Raw genomic sequence first — 22,137 nt, 5'->3', positions numbered from 1 at the left:
CAGAAACTAGACTTCGCCATGCCCAGAGGTAACCTGACACTTGATGACAGACTTACAGCGACTGTATTCACGCAATGCTGATGTGTACATTAGAATGCCAGTTTGCTGGCAATGAAGCACATATCTTTCCGGCTGTCCAAGGCCATTTTCCTGAGCACTCACTTCCCTGCACATTCGCCACAATGACACTTCTAAAATGTAGAATTTTTCAGTCATTTTGAATGATACCACCTGCGTGTTCTTTATGATAAGTTCCCGATGATACAGTTTAAATGGCTCATCCAGCAGATGGTTTCCTATATTACTGATGTGAGCTCTTGAACTGTGTCTTGGACCACTCTTATTTCTGATTTCTGTCTCCTTCCAGGTACCTAGCTGTGCTATCTGGCTTATTGGCTCCCTGAGTGTTCTCTTTCTCTCTCCTTTCTTTTTTTTGTTCTTTTTCTTTTCTTTTTTTTTTTTTTCTGAGGTGGAGTTTTGCTCTTATCACCCAGGCTGGAGTGCAATGGCACGATCTTGGCTCACTGCAACCTCCACATCCCAGGTCCAAGCGATTCTCCTGCCTCAGCCTCACAAGTAGCTGGGATTACAGGCATGTGCCACCACGCCCGGCTAATTTTGTATTTTTACGAGAGACAGGGTTTCTCCATGTTGGCCAAGCTGGTCTTGAACTCTCGACCCCAAGTGACCCGCCCACCTAGGCCTCCCAAAGTGCTGGGATTACAGGCATGAGCCACCGTGCCTGGCCCTCTTTTTCTTTATTTCCCAGAAGAAACATTTCTGAAATACCTCTAAAGAGCTGCAAAATTCTACTTGCTTCTGTTTCCCAGTATGTTCTGCACCCAACCATCTTGTCTTCACTCCACCCTTGCTTAGTTCCACACCATTCTTTTTTCTTTTATACTCAGTGTGTGTGCTACAGCAGTGCAAGACTGCCTCAGCCTCCTGTGTCGTGTGTGTTTATGTCTCCTTTATATGTGCTGGTCCCTCAGCCTAGATTTTTTTTTCCCATACAATGAATTCTAAGTCATTCTTTAAGATATCATTCAAAAGACATCTCATTAAGTCCTCCAGAAACCTGTTTCTCTTTCCTGGTGCTTCATATACTTTAGATAAATCTGTATTTTCAAACTCTTCATCCTATTTTGTAATTATTTGTGCCTTGTCTCCTACCCTTTGACCCAAAAGATACGACTTCCTTGAAGGTAAAGACCACATCTTACTTATCCTTGCATCCTTAGAACCCCAGTAAAATATATGGCATATAATATACATTCAGTGAACTGTATAAAAAGTGGGACAATTGCAGCCAAGATACTGTCCCTTCCCTCTAGAAGGTGAGGAAAAGAGGACTAGAAACAACAAAGTACCTTTCTTGCTACGCGTAATTTTACAGTCAAGTTGTATTAATTGGAAGAATACAGAAAAATCTTTTCTTTAAAATTTTTACCACCACAGTGCCTGAAATTCCACTTAGATAAAAGGTGTTTTTTGTTTTTGTTTTGTTCTTGGGGTGTGTGTGTGTGTGTGCGTGTGTGTGTGTTTGAGACAGATTCTCACTCTGTTGCCTGGTTGGAGTGCAATGGCGCGATCTCAACTCACTGCAACCTCCGCCTCCTGGGTTCAAGTGATTCTCCTGCCTCAGCCTCCTGAGTAGCTGGGACTACAGGCACGCACCACCATGCCCAGCTAATTTTTGTATTTTTAGCAGAGATGGGGTTTCACCATGTTGGCCAGGATGGTCTCGATCTCTTGACCTCGTGATCCGCCCGCCTTGGCCTCCCAAAGGTGTTTTTTAAAAAAACATGTAAATAGCTTCAGTGAATGCCTCTCCAACCCTACCCACCTTTGGCAGTCAGTCAGTCACACCTTAGACTGAATTAGACTCACCAGATGGTTATCCTCCTAATACTTATTCCCACGCGAGGCTGAGAAGTCTCAGTAGAGAAAGAGGAGAAAACAGACAAATGGAGCAAGTCAAAGGAGGACAAACTAAACTGGAATGTGGCTTTGGGGTACCAGGCAGCAACCTCAGAACACAGGATAGCTGGCACGGGGTGGGAGAGTGGTGCGGCACAGAGGAAGAGGGCAGCAAAACAAAGATGCATCTGCAATGATGGAAACCTCAGCAGGTACTGGTTCCTCTACTTCTCCCCAGAGACGGGGGAAACACCCTCTCACCCTGAGCAAAAGCGGCCCCACCTTGGCACACAGGCCTGGCTCTTCAGGGAAAGAGTTCATCATCATGGTTACTTAACTCTGTTAACTCCTGTAACTTAACTACTCTTCCCACCCACTGCCCCCATAATCTTTCCTTTTATCTAATGAAGAGACAAGCAGCAGAGAAGTAAGCTGGTTTCTGGAGTTCCAATAGATAAGGCTGTCACAGATAATTAGACCTCCTCTTATTTTATCACCGGATCCCACCTGAGATCTTCTGTTTCCTCCTACCTTACCTGCAGCAGTGAACAGGCAGCAGAGAACAGAGAGAAGGATTGGAAGAAAGCCCAGAAAGTTTCTGAACAGCTAACAATATGCATCCAGGAGTGTTTTCTGCTCTGTGAAGCCTGCACCAATACATGTTAAAGAAATTGAAGCAAAAGGCTGACCATGAGAATGTACAACCATCATTTCTGATTCAGTATCTGCACTTCTAAACCACTCTTTCTCCTGGCTTTCCTATTCTGCCACTTTCTAGGTCTTGACCACCTCAATATCCAATCAATAATCAAATAATAATTATTACTCTTTCAATTGGCTTATTTTTTCTGTGTCCATGATGACATATCTAGACACTAACATTCTCCTAACCGGTTCCCTTGCTCCATCTCTCCCAAACCAATTAGAATACTTCCAACAGGCTAATCTTCCCGAAGCAATGCTTTTCTTGAGTGACTGCCCCACTCAAAAGCAATCTGAAGCTCCAAATTGCTTGTCAAGGGTTCTCAATTTTTTTTTTCTAAAGCAGCTCAAGGACACAAAATATTCCCAATAGTAACAATTTATTTGCAGTGGTGCTTGGCAGGGGAGGGAATGAATTCTGAATCTCTGGGTGGGAGTGTTACGTTGCATGTGATTTGCGAAACTTCCCCAAGACAAATGAGATAAGTAGAATAATAAAGGCACATACAGAGTATTATGGGTACAGAAAGAAGGTGATGATGTCCTTTTCCAGCCACTTTTTCTCTTCCTATGACAGAAATCTCCATATCCTTTCCTAGGAGGGATAAGGAAAGGAGGGAGCTTCAGGGGAAAATCTGTTCTGAGAGCATCAACATGTTTCTGACCTCTATTAGTCCAAAAGGCAACTGCCAGGCTGACTTGAGGGTCCACGTACTCTACTGGCCTCACTCTACTTCTGACACAGCCTGAACACCAACATAATCAGAAGGACTACATTAAACAGAAAGAATACCACTCCTTGGTTAAGATGTGGTCTTAGACAAGTCACACCCACCATTTTTAAATTTCATTTACTCTTCTTTAGAATGAGGAAATCGGAGATTATCTCCACAATCCTTTCCAGCTCTAAAATGTGAAGATTCTATAGACCGGTTTTTGTTTTGTTTTGTTTTGTTTTGTTTTGTTTTGTTTTGTTTGAGACAGAATCTTGCTCTGTCGCCCAGGCTGAAGTACAATGGCACAATCTTGGCTCACTGCAACCTCCACCTCCTGGGTTCAAGCAATTCTTTTGCCTCAGCCTCCCGAGTAGCTGGGTTTACAGGCACCTGCCATCACGCCCAGCTAATTTTTTGTATTTTTAGTAGAGATGAGGTTTCGCCATGTTGGCCAAGCTGGTCTCGAACTCCTGACCTCAAGTGATACACCTGCCTCAGCCTCTCCAGGTGCTGGGATTACAGGCGTGAGCAACTGTGCCTGGCCTAGATCCACATTTTAAACCATTAAAGGTTTGGTATCAGCAAAAGATGCAATATATAGGGCATGAAATTAACATTACTTGATCCTGAAAGAAAAAAAAGATTATCAAGAGTTATCTCAGAAATCAATTCTTTTCACCTAAACTATTAAAATACACATATATTTGTTAAATCATTTCCCTAAGGTCATGAACATGTTAGCATTTCAAAGTAATAAAAACCATATGAAGTAGAATGTAGCTGCTGTCTCCTCAGAAGAGGCCCCTGAAAGGGGGCGTGCAGTACTAGTGTGTGCAGTACGAGGAGATAGTAGCCCATCCCACCACTTAGACTTAGCCAATCGGGACAATGAAATTTGAACAAGAGACCAATGTGTGGGAACATACACTGAAGATCATATCAATTGTTTTCCTTTTGCTGTGGTTTGTGTAAACTAGCCCTCCAAAGCACCCCAGCTTCTCCTTGTCCTCCAATTCCTATATTCCTACCTTCTATTGATTCTAGAAACCAATGATATCCTTCTAGTAAATTCTCTCCTTGTTTAGTGCAACCAGTCTGTTTCTGACCAACATAATTAGTTAAGCTGTGAAGCCACCTGAGCCTTCCTGGAACAGCTTCTCAACTCCATCCTCCATTTTTCCCCACCCCGTATACATACCTCTCTACCTTTCCACATTGGCAGGCACCTGCTCTGTACCTGGCACTACGCTAAGTCTCAAGAAAGAAATGTGAATAATGTGTGATCTACCCTCAAGGATCTTACACTTTGATAAGCAAGTATTAACCCTTATTGCATGGTGTTGCAATTATTCCTTTTCCTATCAACCTCCTTGAGAGTAAAGACTCTATACAATTCCTATCACACAGTAGGGTCCACACAGGAAACAATTGGCACACTGAAATTAGGATAAGTCAAGGCAAATTTAAGAAAAGGACTATTTACAGGCTGGGCATGGTGGCTCACGCTTGTAATCCCAGCACTTTGGGAGGCCGAGGTGAGCGGATCACAAGGTCAGGAGTTCCAGACCAGCCTTGCCAGTAGAGTAAAACCCCGTCTCTAAAACTACAAAAATTAGCCTGGGGTGGTGGTGGGCGCCTGTAGTCCCAGCTCCTCAGGAGGCTGAGGCAGGAGAATCACTTAATTTGGGAGGCGGAGGTTGCAGTGAGCCAAGATTGCACCACTGCACTCCAGCCTGGGCGACAGAGTTTGAGACTCTAACTCAAAAAAAAAAAAAAAAGAAAAAAAAGGGACTATTTACAAAGGTGTGGGTATGGCGTAGGGAAACCATCAGGGGTAGCTAGTGTCACCCCCATGCCTAAAGAACAAAGGAACGTAATTTAGGAAGGGAAAGTCACAGAAAGGGCCATGTCAACAGGAGCTGTGGTGTTCAATGAAAGGATCCAACCAAGCTGTAGAGGTGGCCAAAGGAGTAAATCCCCCAACTCATTCTCCTCCCTCCCTCCACTGGAGTCCCTACTGGGCAAACATAATGAAAGCCAGAGGGCAAGGTTATATTCATGGTGCAGAGAGCAGAATGGAGAAAGGTGGAAAGAGGATATGGACGGGCAAACAGCTTTGTAGGGTCGGCACTCAATACATGTATGTAGAATTAGATTATTGCTACTACATGTATGCGGACAATTTCTAGTTTCTCTTTTCTCATTTTGTTTTAGTTCTCAAGTAACTATATTAGTGTTCTTGTTGGCAGATTTTCCTGATACTTGCAAGTTTAATTCTCATCTTCCTCTCTGCTATAGAAATATACGCACCAACGCTAAAAGGAAAACTGTCCTGAATCTACCTTCCCAATAATCAGTGTCTCCACTTGAAACCCTGATGAAAACTGAGACTCCTCTATCTTTATCTTTCCATGCTCTTCTCCCCTCATCCTCTGAGGGATTCCTTAATCATATGTAACTGTCGTCATCTCCATCCTGTACACCTACATGTAACAAAATCATGGGCCCTTAGGGCCATAGGAGGCTGGCCTGGAAAGACAGAACAATCTCCTTGCAGTGGGGACAGGGTGCAGTGGAAGAGATGGAGATCATGGCAAAGGGAATGGGGTGGCACAGAGCTTCCACTTGCAGACATTTTGGATCCTTAGGATAGACTGGGAGACACGAAAGGAGTAAGTCACAGAAGGAAGTCCGAAGAAGAGGTAACTTCCTGAAATTCAGAAGGAACTCCAGGAACAGAACTCAGATGTGGGCACAGGAGACGGAAGATAATCTGTGTATAGAGTAAGGAGGAAATGTGTGCTTTCTCTTCAGTCTACTCCCCCACATGTATTCTAAAAAGATAAAATCACACTTTTGCTTAAGGCCGGTCTTTTAGGCGGGCAAAGTGCAATTTCAGCAGATTTCTGCCCAAAATAAATTCTCTCCTCCTCACCAAGAACTGAAATTGCTATCACAAGAAACAATCTTTCATTTCATAATTAAAGGAAAAGTTCAAAATTCAAATGCCTAGGTTCCTGAATGACATAGAGAAAATAATACTGTTTCTACTAGTGTAAATGAATAATATCATGTCTTTTCCCTACACAGAAAAAGTGAGTTAAAGCACAAAAAAGCCCATGGCCTCAGATGAAGTGCAGAGAGAGATTTCAACCTAGAGAAGATAAAGGAAAGTGGGTCTAGACACAAATGGCAAACTTTGCCAACTTCTTAATTTTGTGTAAAGGCAACTCTGTCCAGTTTAGGGTATGCATGGATATCCAGAATCAATGCGCAGGCACTGAGCTTAGGAAGGATTTTGATTAAGACGCATGTATCACAACTGTATAAAACCAGGAGGTCCCATAACACTCCCTGGTACATACTGGGCATTCAGTAAATATTTCTTGAATGAATGTGTGGTATAATTAGGATTATACTGCTGTGAGCTAGAGTGGGGACTAGGGAGAGAAGAGAAGGGAGAGAACAAGCATTCATTGAGAGCCTGGTATGTGCCAGACGCTATTAATTGTTTCTCATTAATCCTCCAAATTCTTTTGTAATTTGTACAGATGAAAAAACTGAAATTCAGAGAAGATAAGTAACTTTATCCAAGCTGAGAAACAGTAGGCTAGAACTCAAAGACCTATTTAACTCTAGAGCAGTATGCACTACTCAACTTAGACTCCTCGGAAAGGGCCCTGTAGCAAGCCTGGAAGGTTTCATGGGAAAACAGACACAAACTGAGCAAGAGCATGAGAATGTTAAGACTATAGGGTCAGAAAGAAAGAATGTGTGTTAGAGGAATGCCTGCAGTGTTTTAAAAAATCATCACTCAACATTGTTCAAAAGATGAAGTCATGAAATGATGGTCTTCTCTGTTTTTTCCTGCTCACACACAGTTTTCCTGGATGCACCCAACACCCTGAGATAGCACTTGAGCATGTATGGCTCATCGATCACTAAAATAAGAGGTGAAGAGATTGTTAACCAAAAAAAAAAACCTATACTTTAAAAAAATTCATTAAAGATGATGTAACTTTACACAGATAATGATAGATGATAGACAGATGATAGAGAGATAGATAGATAGATAGATAGATAGATAGATAGATAGATAGATAGATAGATATAGGCTCCATAATGGTCCCCATAATTCACCAACTTTGGGGCTACACTTTAACCTTAGATCTCTGCTACACCTCCACACAGTGGCTTGTTCCTCTGGGTTGTGGCAGCATGGCAGCACTGAAAGTGGTTGTGAGTCTGTTAAGTCTCAGGGGGAACCTGTGTTATTGTAGGGGGCTCAAGAGAGCACAGAGGGCCACGGTAGTGGGCCTTCTGGTGGCTTTTATGGTGTTGAGGGTAGGCTGGGTCCTGGCACAGGGTGGAGTAGCCTGAGTGCTGGACCAAATAGGGCCCTGTGAAATTCTGGTGACTCTGATGGTGGTGGCCTTCTTTCAAGTAATGAGAGGAAAACAACACAGAATTTAAACAAATGCCAGGCCTACTACCTTGACAAGTTACATTGCCTGGAAAATGCCAGTGCTGACCTTGCACTCAAAATAAAAAGAAGGCATGGGAATTTGGGGGAAAAAAATTGATGGTCAACCTCGAGACTACAGCAAATATTACAACACTATCAAGTACCTTAAAACTCAGTTGTCTTAAGTGTAGAAAATACAACCCTTTCTCCTGGCCAACATATATTGTATCTGATGCATCTAATGTCGAGAAAAATGTCTAATGTGCATAAAAATTAATATGAAATGGCTCAACATTCATTTGAAAAACATTCTTCTGTATTTCAGAGGCTCTAAAACAATGTATTTAGCTGAAAAGTTCTGTAATAGTCCCAGAAAAATTTAAATTTACTGTTTATCTAATTTATATTTATACAAATATAATTTTTTGAGACAAGGTCTTGCTCTGTTGCCCTGGCTGGAGCATAGTGGCACGATCATAGCAGCCTCACCCTCCCAGGCTTGAACAATCTTCCCATGTCAGCCTTCCAAGGAGGGACTACAGACATGTGCCACCATTCCCAGCTAAATTTCTTTTCTGTAGAGATGGGGTCTCACTATATTGTTTAAGCTGATCTCAAACTCCTGGACTCAAGTGATCCTCCAGCCTCAGCTTCTCAAAGTGCTGGGACTACAGGCATGAGCCGCCATGACTAGTACAAATATAATTATGATTGACAAACTTATAATTGTTGAAATCCGTGAAGCATATAATCTGGACCTAAAGGCACCCAACATATTTTGTTGAATTATATGTTTCCTTTTCCTCCCTTGAAGGTAACAAATGTTACTTTGGAAAATGCCAACATTCCGCATTAGATCCACAATGCTAGGCTCACTGTGGATGACTTCAAGCTTAAGTAAGTTCAGAAACCATGTAAAGAACTGATTAAAAAAAAAAAAAAAAAAACCAACTCCCCGATTCACCACTTTAAACAGTTACTACAAAACTTACAATATCATTATTTCATATTATTAAACATCTCAACATAAAACAATCTCTTTTATGTTTAAATTACAATAGTGGTCATAGGCTAGCAATGCGAAAACTCCCAGGCTAGAGATTTGAAATCTCATATGGTGTATGACTCTCCAATCCATAGGTCAGAGACTGGTTTTTATAGAACTGCAGGAGGTCCCCTCTACTGTACTTGTTTTTTTTCTAACTGGGGAGACACAGTCCTTGTAAAACAAAGGTGCATTCCCCTGTACATGAAAAGGAGCTTGCTTCCTTTCCTAGTCAAAGAGCAGACGGGAGATTTTCACTCTTTCATAGCTTTAATAATGTTATTCTTACCATATACTGAACACTGATGCTGTGCTAAGCACTTTTGTACATTAACTCAATTCTCATAATATTCCCATTTTATTCGGGCGCAGTGGCTCATGCCTGTAATCCCAGCACTTTTTGGGAGGCTGAGGCAGGTGGGTCACTTGAGGTCAGGAGTTCGAGACCAGCCTGGCCAACATGGTAAAACACCGTCTCTACTAAAAATACAAAAATTAGCCAGGCATGGTGATGCACACTTGTAATCCCAGCTACTTGGGAGGCTGAGGCGGGACGATCGCTTGAACCTGGGAGGCGGAGATTACGGTGAGCCAAGATCACGCCACTGTACTCCAGCCTGAGTAACACAGCAAGACTCGGTCTCAAAAAAAAATAAATAAAATAAATAAAAATAAAAATAAATTCCCATTTTAATGATGAGAAGACACAGGTTCAGAGAATTAATTTGCCCAAGGTGATAGCTGAACATGGCAGAGGTGCAATTTGAACCCATGTCTTCACACCCCAGTGCTGTGCTCTTTAAGCTCCACTATGTGGAACATCTTATTACCACTGGATTATTACCACTGGATGAGGAGACCTCCATCTAAGCTGTATTGATTCTTCTAATTGGGCTCTGTTCAGATACCAGAGTAAAGCTGTCCTTTATCAGTGTGTTGAGGCTGATAGCAACGGCCTGCAAAGTGTCTTGGATGAGTTGACTTTGAACAAGACTAACCTAGAGTTGCAAATGGAAAGCCAGATGGAGGAGCTGAATTACCTCAGAAATAATCATGAAGAGGAGGGAACTACACAAAATGAATTTAAAGTTTCAGTATGTCAATACCTGCCAAGATAGGGTGGTGGCGGCTATCATTGTAAGAGACATTCTTTTCATAAAACACAGGTAAAGTAACATAGACTGTAAGGCAAAACTTGCCTCTCACGATGACAGTGAAAATCAAATAAATTACTTGTATTAAAATATTTTGTAAAAATTAAAAAATTATTCCTTTATATTGATCCCAAATATGTTTATAATAGGGTTGCCAGATAAAAACACAGAACTCTCAGTTTAAATTATAATTTCAGGTAAACAATGAATAATATAACAGATACGTCCCAAATATTGCATGGAATATAGTTATACTAAAAAAAGTATTCAATGTTTATCTGAAATTCAAATTTAATTGGCATTCTGTATTTTATTTGCTAAATCTAGTAACACTATTTTGTTGTCTCCTAGAAATTTCTTTGAAACCTTAAAAAAGATTTCTAAACTCTACATTTTCAGTTTTAAATTTTTAATTTCTTTAAATAATCATATTCCAGATGCAAGATCAAGTAACCTGTGGCATTTTATTTTATTTTGGATCAGGAGACGAAGGGTGACAATGATAAGGTACCTTATGTTGAGGTAAACATAGAAAACAAACGGCCCCAGGTGTGGACCTGACTGTCCTGCTGAACCAGACAAGAGAGTAATATGAGGCTTTGCCACAACAAAGCCACAGAAAGGCTAAGGCCTGGTTTAATGTAAGGTAAGCCTATCACCACCAAAACAAAACAAAACAATACCCAATATTAAGCAGAAGCCATGAAAACTAGCATAAGTATTTATATTTTTATTCCACTCTAACACCTCAGAGTAAAGAACTGATGGGCAGGCCTCGGCTTCTGCTGACAACTGCCAACCGGCATGAGATTGCTGAGCTGAGGTGGACTCTCCAGACACTGGAACTGGAACTCCAGGCCCAGTGGCCTCTGGTAAGAATGCTGCAACGTGAGATCCTTGAGATAGATTGACTTGTTGAAGATGAAGAGAAAACTGAGAGCCTCCGGTACAGTTGTTGAAGAGCAACCACCAGCCAACACCAACAAGACAAGGAAGAAGAAGTCCTTCTCTCAACCGACGTCCGGAAGCACGAAGAAGACTCCCAAGACAGCGAAGAAAGGAAAACAACTTGAGGAGAGCCAGGAAGAAAAATGCTCCACAAAAATACGTGGCTTTAAGAAGACTTGAGGAAGGGAGCAGGCCAACACCCTCTGACCACAGTGACCAGCTGAATGAGGAGCTCCAACAGAATGAGCTGCAGCCAGAGCAACAGAGTGAGGGACACAGCCGGAGCAACAGAGTTAGGGGACACAGCCGGAACAACAGAGGGGGAGGATGCCACCATTTCAACTCTCTCCCTGAGCAGCGAGTAATTTCACGGCAAGCCCAGAGACCTAGGATCCATCTGAGAAGTCTGTAGAGGTCTGACCCAGAGAACTCAACAACAGGGTACGCCCCATGGTGATGAAAATAAAATGAATCTGTTGTAAAGGGAAAAAACAAAAAAAGTTACAACGCGTTGCTTTGAAATTCAACAGTATATTCACACGTGACATGTCTGGTCACAGATGTCTCAAAACATTTTGTATCTCCACAGTACACTGTTTGCCCTGTAAAATTTAAAAGCAATTCTTTAATTTTAAACTATAGCAGCACAGTAAATTAGGATAAGAGAGAAAGACACAATACCAGGAGTAAATATACTTACATGGTTTCTTTAAAATTACAGATTAAGTTCTATGTGGTACTAGTTTACAGCATTCTGCACTATTCTTCTACATTGCAATTTTTGATGAGTCATCTTTACTTTTATTTTCCATTCCTTTCCTCTTTTATTTTTTTTTAATTTTATGGATAAATAGTAGTTTTATATATATATATATAAATATATATATATATATATATGGGGTACATGTGATATTTTGATATAAGCATACAATGTGTAATGATCAAATCAGGATAATGGGGATATTCATTACCTCAAACACTTATTTCTTTGTGTTAGGAACATTCTAATTTCACGCTAGTTATTCAGAATATACAGTGAATTTCTGTTAATTATAGTCACTCTATTGTGCTACTGAACACTAGATCTTATTCCTTCTAATTGTAATTTTGTACCCCATCAACCAACCCGTTTTTATCCCCTGCTCTCTCTCACCCACCTCCCTACTGTCCTCCTAGCCTCTCTAGTAACCATTATACTACTCTTTATCTCGATGAGATCAACTTTTGTAGCTCCCACATATGAGTGAGAACATGTGATACTTCTTTTTAATCTAGTTTGACAGAAACTGAAAGTAACCACTGTTACAGTATGTTACCCCAATATAGCTTGTGGAGTCTTCATCCCTGGAGAGTTTTGAGACAGAAGGAAGTAAACAGGGGAGGGAGGGAAGTAGGAAATTCTAACTAGACCAAATTTAGCATTTATATTCCAGATGCCAAGAAAAAAAAAAATGCAACATCTTATAGCTCTGCAAATATGCACTCATTTATATCTAAGCTTTAGACTAGAAAATTCTAACTAGCTCCACATTTCAATCAAAATTATCAATATGGAAAATATTTGGAGAGACAGCAAAAAGTTTAATAGTTTTTGAATGTATATAAGTTGGAAACTTCCAAAGCACAGAACCCCTCCATGTCACAGTTTACTACTAAATTAATTCAGATACACACCTTGCATTCACCGTTGTATTCCTCAAGACTTAGAGTTAAAAACCCGATGAAAAGTGGTTAATCTCCATAATGGGTGTTAGCGCCATCTGAAAAAGCCAGCATTATAAAAGCATTAATGTTTCAATTATGCATGGTGGCTAACTGCTGTGATTTGTTATTTTTAATGACTGGTCTGCCAAAGAGTTAGGAATCTCCATAAACCCATGCCAGACGGACCCTCAAGAAGTTAGGGCAGAGTCTCACCTGGGAACAGACAAGGCCTACAAGTCTGATCTCTTCCAGGGCAGGACATCTTGCCTCATTAGTTCTTTTTCTTTTCAAATTAGTCTATTTTTTCATCACAAAAGGAATGATAAGGAAGGCTTGTCTAGTCTGAAAAAGAAACTAAAATCCCTTATGTTCTTGTTAATTTTCCAAGTCACATGACCGAAAAATACAATTTTAGCTCATTTCAAAAGAGTTTTAGAAGTTACTCATTGTTTAAGCCAGCAACAGTGTGTTTAAAAAAAGAAAAAACAGTTAATCATTGTGTTTTTAAAAAGCTCTGAAGATAGGTCTGTGTTCAAATCCCACCAAAGTCCCTTTATTGAATAGTTTTGGGCATGCTAAATTTTAACTAATTTCTTTTCTTTTTTGAGGGGGTTTGTGGGGAAAAGGGTCTCGCTGTGTCACCCAGGCTGGAGTGCAGTGGTGCGATCACAGCTCACTACAACTTTGACCTTTCCGGCTCAGGCGATCCTTCAACCTCACCCTCTTGAGTAGCTGGACCCACAGGCACGTGCCATCACACCAGGCTTTGTGTGTGTGTATGTGCGTTTTGTAGAGACGGGGCTTCGCCATGTTGCCCAGGCTGGTCTCAAACTCCTGGACTCATGCGAATCCTCCTGCCTTGGCTTCCCAAAGTGACGGAACTACAGGCGTGAGCCACTGCACCTGGCCAACTAATTTTAGTTAAAATAAAACTTCTGGCCAGGCATGGGGGCTCACGTCTATAATCCCAGCACTTTAGGAGGCTGAGGCGGGTGGATCACCTCAGGTCAGGAGTTTGAGACCAGCCTGACCAACATGAAGAAACCTTGTCTCTACTAAAAATACAAAATTAGCAGGGCATGGTGGCGCATGCCTGTAATCTTAGCTACTCAGGAGGCTGAGGCAGGAGAATCCCTTGAACCTGGGTGGCTGAGGTTGTGGTGAGCCGAGATTGCGTCACTGCACTCCAGCCTGGGCAACAAGAACGAAACGCCGTCTCAAAAAAAATAAATAAAATAAAATAAAATTTCCCTCATAAAGTTGCCAACAGGATTTGATGAGACAAAAATGCAAGTAAAGTTTAGGACAGGCCTTGGAACATAAAAAAGTCTCAACAAGCTCTATCAACTCTATCTTAGGACTGACTTTGCAAATGCTATTTGCATAGTTGTTTAATAAGTTTAACACAAGACATCAAAAGTTCTTTGGGCATTATCAATCGTCAGCCTTGTGAAAGAAGCCACAGACTGGTTACGGTACATTTTCTCTGTTACTATTGTGTGTTACATTTAAATAATTATTTAAATCTATTCCTCTACCATTCTTACAACTCCCTTACCAAAAAAAAAAAAAGTGATTCAAAGACAGAGGTCCATTTATTATGAAATTGACTAGTTGTCTGAGTCCATAAGGTCAAGTACTTTTTAAAAACCTTTAAAATTAGGAAATTAATTTGACTCCCTAAGACTTTTTCCTTCAAATTTAAGCACATTACATATACTCACTTAAAACCACTAGAATGGGGGATTACTGCTTTCACTGTAAATGTTAACCTCTGTATGTACCATTTCTAATCCAAAACTTTCTCTGTTCAGACTCTCTAAGTAAAAATTATGATCTGTCCAGACTCTCTAAGAAAAAATTATGAAGTTATACCCAATTATAATGTTATTTTCTCTCAAATCCAGCCATCCTTGAAATGACCAATTGGATAAGCAACCACAACTGGACCTAAAGGAATTTTCTTAGATTTATGAGGGGGAGAAAATAGCCACTGAATTTTGGACAATGTTCAGTTTCAATATTTTAAAATTGGAGTCTGTAGAGAATTGTTTGTTTGGTACTTTCGGCTTCACTGTTTTTTATGAAAACTAAAGGGGATATTATGTTTCTATTTTATGTTCTATGTTAATTAATTCTCCTCCTAATGCAGCTAACTCATAGTGAGCAATTCTCTTTTACAAAATGAAATTAATTTACCTGAAAAGAAATTTATGACATACTAATGAAATTTAAAAGCTAAACTGTGTTATAGTTAATCCTTAAATTACAACATACTCTTAGGCTAGCTAGCCAGAAACCCAACTAGAATTGTCAATTCTCCTAATATAAAAAAATTCAAAATTTTTACCTTTGTATAGATCCATGGTAACTGTATTATTCAGGGGGAACAAGAGAGATTTCATTACAGGCAACAATGCATAATCACACCCAGGTAAAAGGGGTACCTATCACCTCAAGCATTTATCATTTATTTGTGTTACAAACATTCTAATAATATTCTTTTAATTTAAAATGTACAATAAATTATTGTGACTATAATCACCCTATTGTGCTATCAAATACTAGATTATATTTGTTCTATCTAATTATATTTTTGTACCCATTAACCATCCCCACTTCCCAGCCCCCTCACCCTATACTACTCTTCCCAGCCTCCGGTAACCATTATTCTACTCTCTACCTCTATGAGAGTTCAATTGTTCTCATTTTTAGCTCCCACAAATGAGAAGTTTATCTTTCTATGCCTGGTTTATCTCACTTAACATACTGTCCTCCAGGTCCAGTCAAGTTGTTGCAATAGCAGGATCTCATTCTTTTTTATGGCTGAATAGTACTCCATTAAGTATATGTACCACATTTTCTTTATCAATCCGTCTGTTGATGGACACTTAGGTTGTTTCCAAATCTTGGCTATTGTGAGTAGTATTGCAAAAAAAAAAAATGAGAGTACAGATGTCTCATTGATATACTGATTTCCATGCTTTTGGGTATATATCTAGCAGTGGGACTGCTAGATCATACAGTTCTATTTTTAGCTTTTTGAGGAACCTCCATACTGTTCTCCATAGTGGCTGTACTAATTTACATTCTCAAGAAAAGTGTACGAGGGGGTTCCCTTTTCTCCATATCCTCACTAGCATTCATTATTGCCTTTCTTTTGGATAAAAGCCATTTTAAGTGGGATGAGATATACAACAAATTAGTGTGACTGTAATAATTTACATTATTACATTCAACTGCAATGAGAATTACATTCTCATTGCACAGTTTTGAGTCATTTCTCTGATGATCAATGATGTTGAGCCCCTTTCTATATACCTGTTTGCCATTGTATTTTTTTTTTTTTTTTTTTTGAGGTCACTCTGTTGCCCAGGCCAGAGTGCAGTGGCATGAACATGGCTCACCTCCGTCTCCCAAGTAGCTGGGACTACAGACACATGCCACCATACCCAGCTAATTTATTTTTATTTTTTGTAGAGATGGGGTCTCCCTGTGTTACCAAGGCTTGTCTTGAATTCCTAGGCTCAAGCAGTCCTCCCGCCCCAGTCTCCCTAAGTGCTGGGATTAGAGGTGTGAGCCACCATGCCTAGCCTGTATGTCTTCTTTTGAGATTTGAATGTCTATTCAGTTCTTTTGCCCATTTTTTAATCAGATTATTAGTTTTTTTTTCCTATTGAGTTATTTGAGCTCCTTATGTATTCTGGTTATTAATCCTCTGTCAGATGGATAGTTTGCAAATATTTTCTCTCATTCTGTGGGTTGTCTCTTTACTTTGTTGACTGTTTCCTTTGCTGTGCAGAAGCTTTTTATTTGATGTGATGTATGGAAAAAAATTCAAATTTTAGAATAAAACTACAGATATATTTTAGCAGGTTACTAGTATCAAGATAATCTCAACAGATCCAAGACAAAAAAATAGTGACCTTTAATGAAGAGGAAAGAGTGAGGGCTAAAATGTTTTCTTAATATATTCAGTGTATTTCCATTCTAAGGAATACATCTTTATATACTTTAAGGCATTTTAAAATTCCTATGCAGAATCTTGGTTTTCTTATCATTCTTACACATTCTTACATCAAAAAGTATCATAATTTCCTTTAAAGCAAAATTAAATTAGTTGTCTTCAACCAGCCTTTATTTAAATTTTTAACTTGCACTATTGCCAAAACATACAGGCCAAGAGTTTAGAGAAAAAAAATAAAGGCAAAGAAAGTGGGGAAAGGCACTGAAGCAATATGAAAACATTCAGAGAACAATGAGTACTGGGTGCAGCAAGAGCAGAGGCATCCTCCCTTCTCTAAAGGAACTTAAACGTTGCATCGCATTGGGAACACTAAGAAAGAGGCCAGAATAGTATAACAAATTATAAAACACCAAGTTGTTCAACATAGGAAATGAGAAGAAAGAGACAGCCATGAACCAGAGACTAATGGTGAGAACTCTCGTGAAGGAGATGGCATTTAAGTCAGAGTTTGGAGTTGAGGTAGAATAACTTGAATAAACAGCAAAGTAGAAGATGGGCATTCTACGCCAAGAGTAACAAACACAGGCCTTAAAATGGAACAAAGCATAGTATATTAGCCAAGAGTAAGAAAGGCCTGCTTAAAGGATTAAGTAATTAAAGGATTTTTCAAGGAGATGCTAACACACATTTTTTCACTGAATCATGGACTATAATCCATATTTTAATATTTAATATTACTATCCATATTTTATAGGGTAGTAAACTGAGACACGGAAAGCTGAGTGTCTTGCCCAGGGCCACATAATTACTTTATGAAGAAAATGCAACACTCCTTCCACTCCCCACCCTGACTCACCGCAGGGAGCATGAGGTTGGACAGACAGAGTGGGGCAAGGTTATGGAGAAGACTTAATCCGTCCACAAGAGGTCTGAGTATGTTGATGAAGTGATGACAATACTGTTTCGAGAACATCAATCTTGCCGCAGTGAACAGATCTTAATTGACAGTGCTGAGTCAAGAAAACCACTTCAGAAGCTGGTGAAGTAATCTTCAAGAGAAGTGGTAAAAGCCCAGATTAGGGCAGTTACAGTGGGGCTACGCAGAAAGAAACGAATACATCAGCCATGACAAAGAGAAGGTGACAAAATTAGTGCCTTGGTGGATGTAGGAGATAAAGAAATGAAGTTTAAAGTGAAAGGAAGTGTCACTCAAAGAAAAACAGATGGCACGGTTTATCGCAAAAGTTATCAAACTGAACACCTTTTCCCCACCCTACTTTCCTCTCCAGCCATTTTCTCCTCCCTCACAAGCCATTTTCCAACTTCTCACCCTATCCTTTCATTCATTCCTATTTTGAAGGCATCCTGTGGGTTAGACAGTGGGTTAACCTATGGCAAACAGAGATCACAAAACAGTAATAGCAACAAAAATATATTCATTAAGTGCTTATTCTATGCATGCAAATCATTGTTCTAAATGCTTTATATTTAATAACTCATTTGACTCCTGCTACAACTCCATAAAGTAAGAAAAATTATAATCTCTACTTTAGAGAGGAGGACATTGAGATGAAACCTCACAATAAATGGTGAAGCCTGGATTGTAACCCCAGCAGTCTGACGCCAGAGCCCACCCACTTACTCTGCTACACTACCCTCACAGCCTTCAAGCAGTTTCCATATATTTGTGGCTTCCATCACAGTAGAGTCCCAGAAGTTTCAGAAAAATTGATACAGGAATGTCTGTAGATTTAGAATCTCTGAATTTTAGAAGTTTACTAATGAGAAGACATGAACTTTATCAATTGATATCTTAGTTGTCCGACAATTAGCTATCTGAGAAGAGGGTACCAAATCTATCAAATAATGATACAATTTTCCACTGTTTCGACTCCGTGGGTAGTAATCACAAAAGCATAGTAAGCAATTTGCACAGTCACAGAACAGTCAAAAAGAAAACGCCTGCCTCTTAAACTTTGTGATAAACAACAGAAAACTCTAAATATTTAGATCAACCTTACCATATTGAGATATAACCTGCATTACCAGATTTGTCCTTCTGCAACTACCTAAACTATGTATTACATCTCAATTATATGTATTATATCTCAATCAGAAAAGGAAACTTGCAAATAGAATTTTCAGCTAGAAACTTCAAAACAGGATTTTACTTGAAGCAAAATAAAGAAGAAATAAAAAGGATCCAAATCCTAACAGTGAGACAAGTCAAACTGATAACAAATTTGAATCCAAAACATGCTTCCAGAGCTCCAGCCAAATTAACCCCATGTGAATAGCACCTATACCCGTCGTAACCAGACTCAATAAGTTCAGAAGCAATTAAAGAAGAAATTGATAAACCGGACAACATGAAAACAAAATATCATAAGCAAAGTCATCAATTCCAATATTGGGTATGCACCATGAATTGCCCCACCACTACTCAATTAAAACTGTCCTCTGGAAGGATGCCAATGGTTCCAAACTGCTTTCCTCAATCCACCCTTTCACTGACCTCTCGGGTGACCACCTCACCCACGTTCTCTTCTCCCTTGGCTTCAATGATCCTCTTTCCCCCTTTGCCTGGTCCTAGATGTCCTTCTTTTCAGGATTATTCTCTAGCTCTACTTCTTCTTCCCAGCCCCTAAAGTGACTCCAAAAGTTCAGAATTAGACCTTCTGTACATTTCTCTCTAAATTCCTTCCCTTAGGGATCCTAACCAACCCCAAAGTCTGCTATTCTGAACACTCTCCCTAACTGCAGTCCCATAATTGCTTAAAGACATGTTTACATGAATACCCTGGTATTACCTCAAATTCACGTCTTAAACCAAAACTCATCTTCAATCCCAAACTTTACTTCACTATTCTTTCATCGTGCACTCACACCACATATACACATACACACACAATAAAAAAAAACCACATTCACCAGACTGTTAGAACCTCTCTCTGCAATTCCTCCGAACCCTGAACATTGCTCAAATGTAGCCCAAATTGCCCTATATTATAATCTCTGATTCATGGGTATGTTTGTTTGCCTCTCCAAGTAGACTGTAAACTCCTTGAAAGGCAGGAACTGTATCTTGGTCACCTATGTATTCCCCAAGCCATACTGCAGGTGCTCAATAAAACCTGCTGAAGGAATGAATAAATTAATATATATGGATGATCTACTCCAGCCAAACTGGTCACTCAGTGTCTTCACCTGCTTGGCATTTTCACAGTCCTGACTTCCCAGAACAGTCTTCTCTCTGCTGTTGCACACATGAAAAGTCCTACTCATCCTTACAAGATTCAGCTTAAATTTCAACTGCACCATGAAACTCTGTCAGGTGGCCCCATTCCAACATGACCCCTTGCTCATTGGTCTTAAGAGTGCCAGTCTGGTGTCATGAAAACTAGCACCTTTGTAACTGTGTCTCTTGATTCAAAACCAGGCTGTGTGTCATCACACAGACACTGCTGATATATAAATAAACAAATACATAATCTGGAAAACATTTTAAGGTTTAGATTTTTAGCTATTAGATGAGATAATAATACCTATCTTAGAGGATCTAGGGGAGGATTAAAGAAAAGTAAACCATCTAGATCATAGCAGATGTTCAGGAAACGTTAACTCCTTCCCCCTACACATCCAAGCCCCACCATCATTTTCCATTTATACAGCATACAGTGCTTAAGCTGATGGTATATGTCATGTCTTCTCAATTAGACTGTAACTATGGCAAGATCCTTAAGGATGGGAGCTGTATCTCATTCACTTTTCTATCTTTTAAATACCTACCAATGTGCTTTACATAGAGACACAATAAAAATTGAGCACAATGAAAATACAGTTACAGTAGATTATAGCAATCAAGTGTAAATGGTGCCAAGACTAGAATCATAAATGTTCATCCAATTTAGCTGTAAAATTAGTATGTGGCACCTCTTAATTTTACTCATGCCAATGGCTGATTTCAACAAATGACAGCGTGAATAAAGACAAATCAATTTCTACAGTATACAAGTTAATAAGTAATCTTTGGTAATAACAGTAAAGGTAGCTTAAATTAAACGTTATAGTATTAGAAGGCCCTCCATACCTGTATTTGTTCTCATGTACTTTTATGCAAAGACTCCCTTTCACATATTCTTTGGTTTAATATGATTGTAACAGAGATCTCTTCATACCACTTGTTAATTAACTGAAAGGAGATGGAATTTTTATATTTTCCACTGGAGGGAGACATTACAGGCTAATACTAAAACAAAATTGGTAATTCTAAGATCCAAAACTTGTGCTAATTATAGGTAAAATCAATAAAAATCTCTCTTTAATTAAAATGCTTCTTTCCAAAAAGGTTTCATTAATATCAAGGTTTCAAAATCCTCTCTGAAGTTACTGGAATCTTTTTTTCTTTTTCTATCCTGATTTATCATAGCCTTCTTTAACTGTAGGTTATCTTCATCAAGAATCAATTCCCATGGTTGGGTTTCAGTTTTTCTTCTAACTACTGCCCCACTTGCATGTGCTAACAAGTTGGAAGAGTTGCGATTTGCTGGGTAGTAACCTCCACTTTAACAATAACATTTGATTAATGCTCCCAACCACGTTCCCCTTCCCTGCAGAAACTACTTCTGTAGTTTTCATAAACCAAAATGTGCAGCTATAAACTTAATTTGAAAAAACAATTACTAAAGGCAGAGTGTGTGCCAAATCACTACCCTTTCAATATTTTCATGATTCTAAGTTCTTTTGTTTTGCTCTTTTTCCCCATTTGGAGAAGTTTATGATGAGAATTAGAGTCATTCAGTTCCATTAGACCAAATCCACCGGAGCAGATAATATACATACACATTGGTAAAGTAGGAAAGAACCAAGGAGTTAAAAGACCAAGCTTCTAACTGCAGTTTAACCACATGTTCCATGTCTTGTGGAAAAATCACAGCCTCTCAACTTCAACTTCCTCTTCTATAAATTAGAAATAACTACGCCTTCCAGCACTTTGGGAGGCGAAGGCGGGCGATCACACGGTCAGGAGATCAAGACCATCCTGGCTAACACGGTGAAACCCTGTCTCTACTAAAAATACAAAAAATTATCCAGGCGTGGTGGTGGGCAGCTGTAGCCCCAGCTACTCGAGAGGGCTGAGACAGGAGAATAGCATGAACCTGGGAGGCAGAGCTTGCAGTGAGCCGTGACTGTGCCACTGCACTCCAGCCTGGGCGACAGAGCAAGACTCTGTCTCAAAAAAAAAAAAAAAGACAGAAAGAAAAGAAATAATAATAACCACCATTCCTATCTCAACAGCTTGTTCTAGAAATTTTTAAATCATAGTATCACAAACAGCACTATGTAATTGTAAAACATGTATGAATATATATATCCAAACAACAGCAATGTCATAGCCTATGAGTAGATATAATCTTATACAATGTACCAAAATCCCAATTTACTTCACCAAACTGTTATACCAAATTCTGTACACAGTATATCTAAGAAAATGTGTTGTTTTTGTTGAGAAACTG

The 22,137-nt window shown here is 39.5% G+C and overlaps 1 protein-coding gene and 1 pseudogene across 2 annotated transcripts in view; both read right to left on the bottom strand.

Moving 5' to 3' along the window:
- Window positions 1-22,137, bottom strand: part of LOC126938621 (eukaryotic translation initiation factor 1) — a 1,120,764-nt gene that overhangs the window by 768,035 nt on the left and 330,592 nt on the right. The window lies entirely within an intron of this gene.
- LOC126938302 (uncharacterized protein KRT10-AS1-like) lies at window positions 10,441-11,288 on the bottom strand (annotated as a pseudogene). Its single transcript, XR_007720057.1, has one exon. The product of XR_007720057.1 is annotated as an uncharacterized protein KRT10-AS1-like (transcript).

The sequence above is a fragment of the Macaca thibetana genome, chromosome 16 (assembly GCF_024542745.1).
Source record: "Macaca thibetana thibetana isolate TM-01 chromosome 16, ASM2454274v1, whole genome shotgun sequence".
NCBI lineage: Eukaryota > Metazoa > Chordata > Mammalia > Primates > Cercopithecidae > Macaca > Macaca thibetana.
The sequence above is the reverse complement of the archived record's forward strand: the minus strand, read 5'-3'. Positions and strand labels throughout refer to the sequence as shown.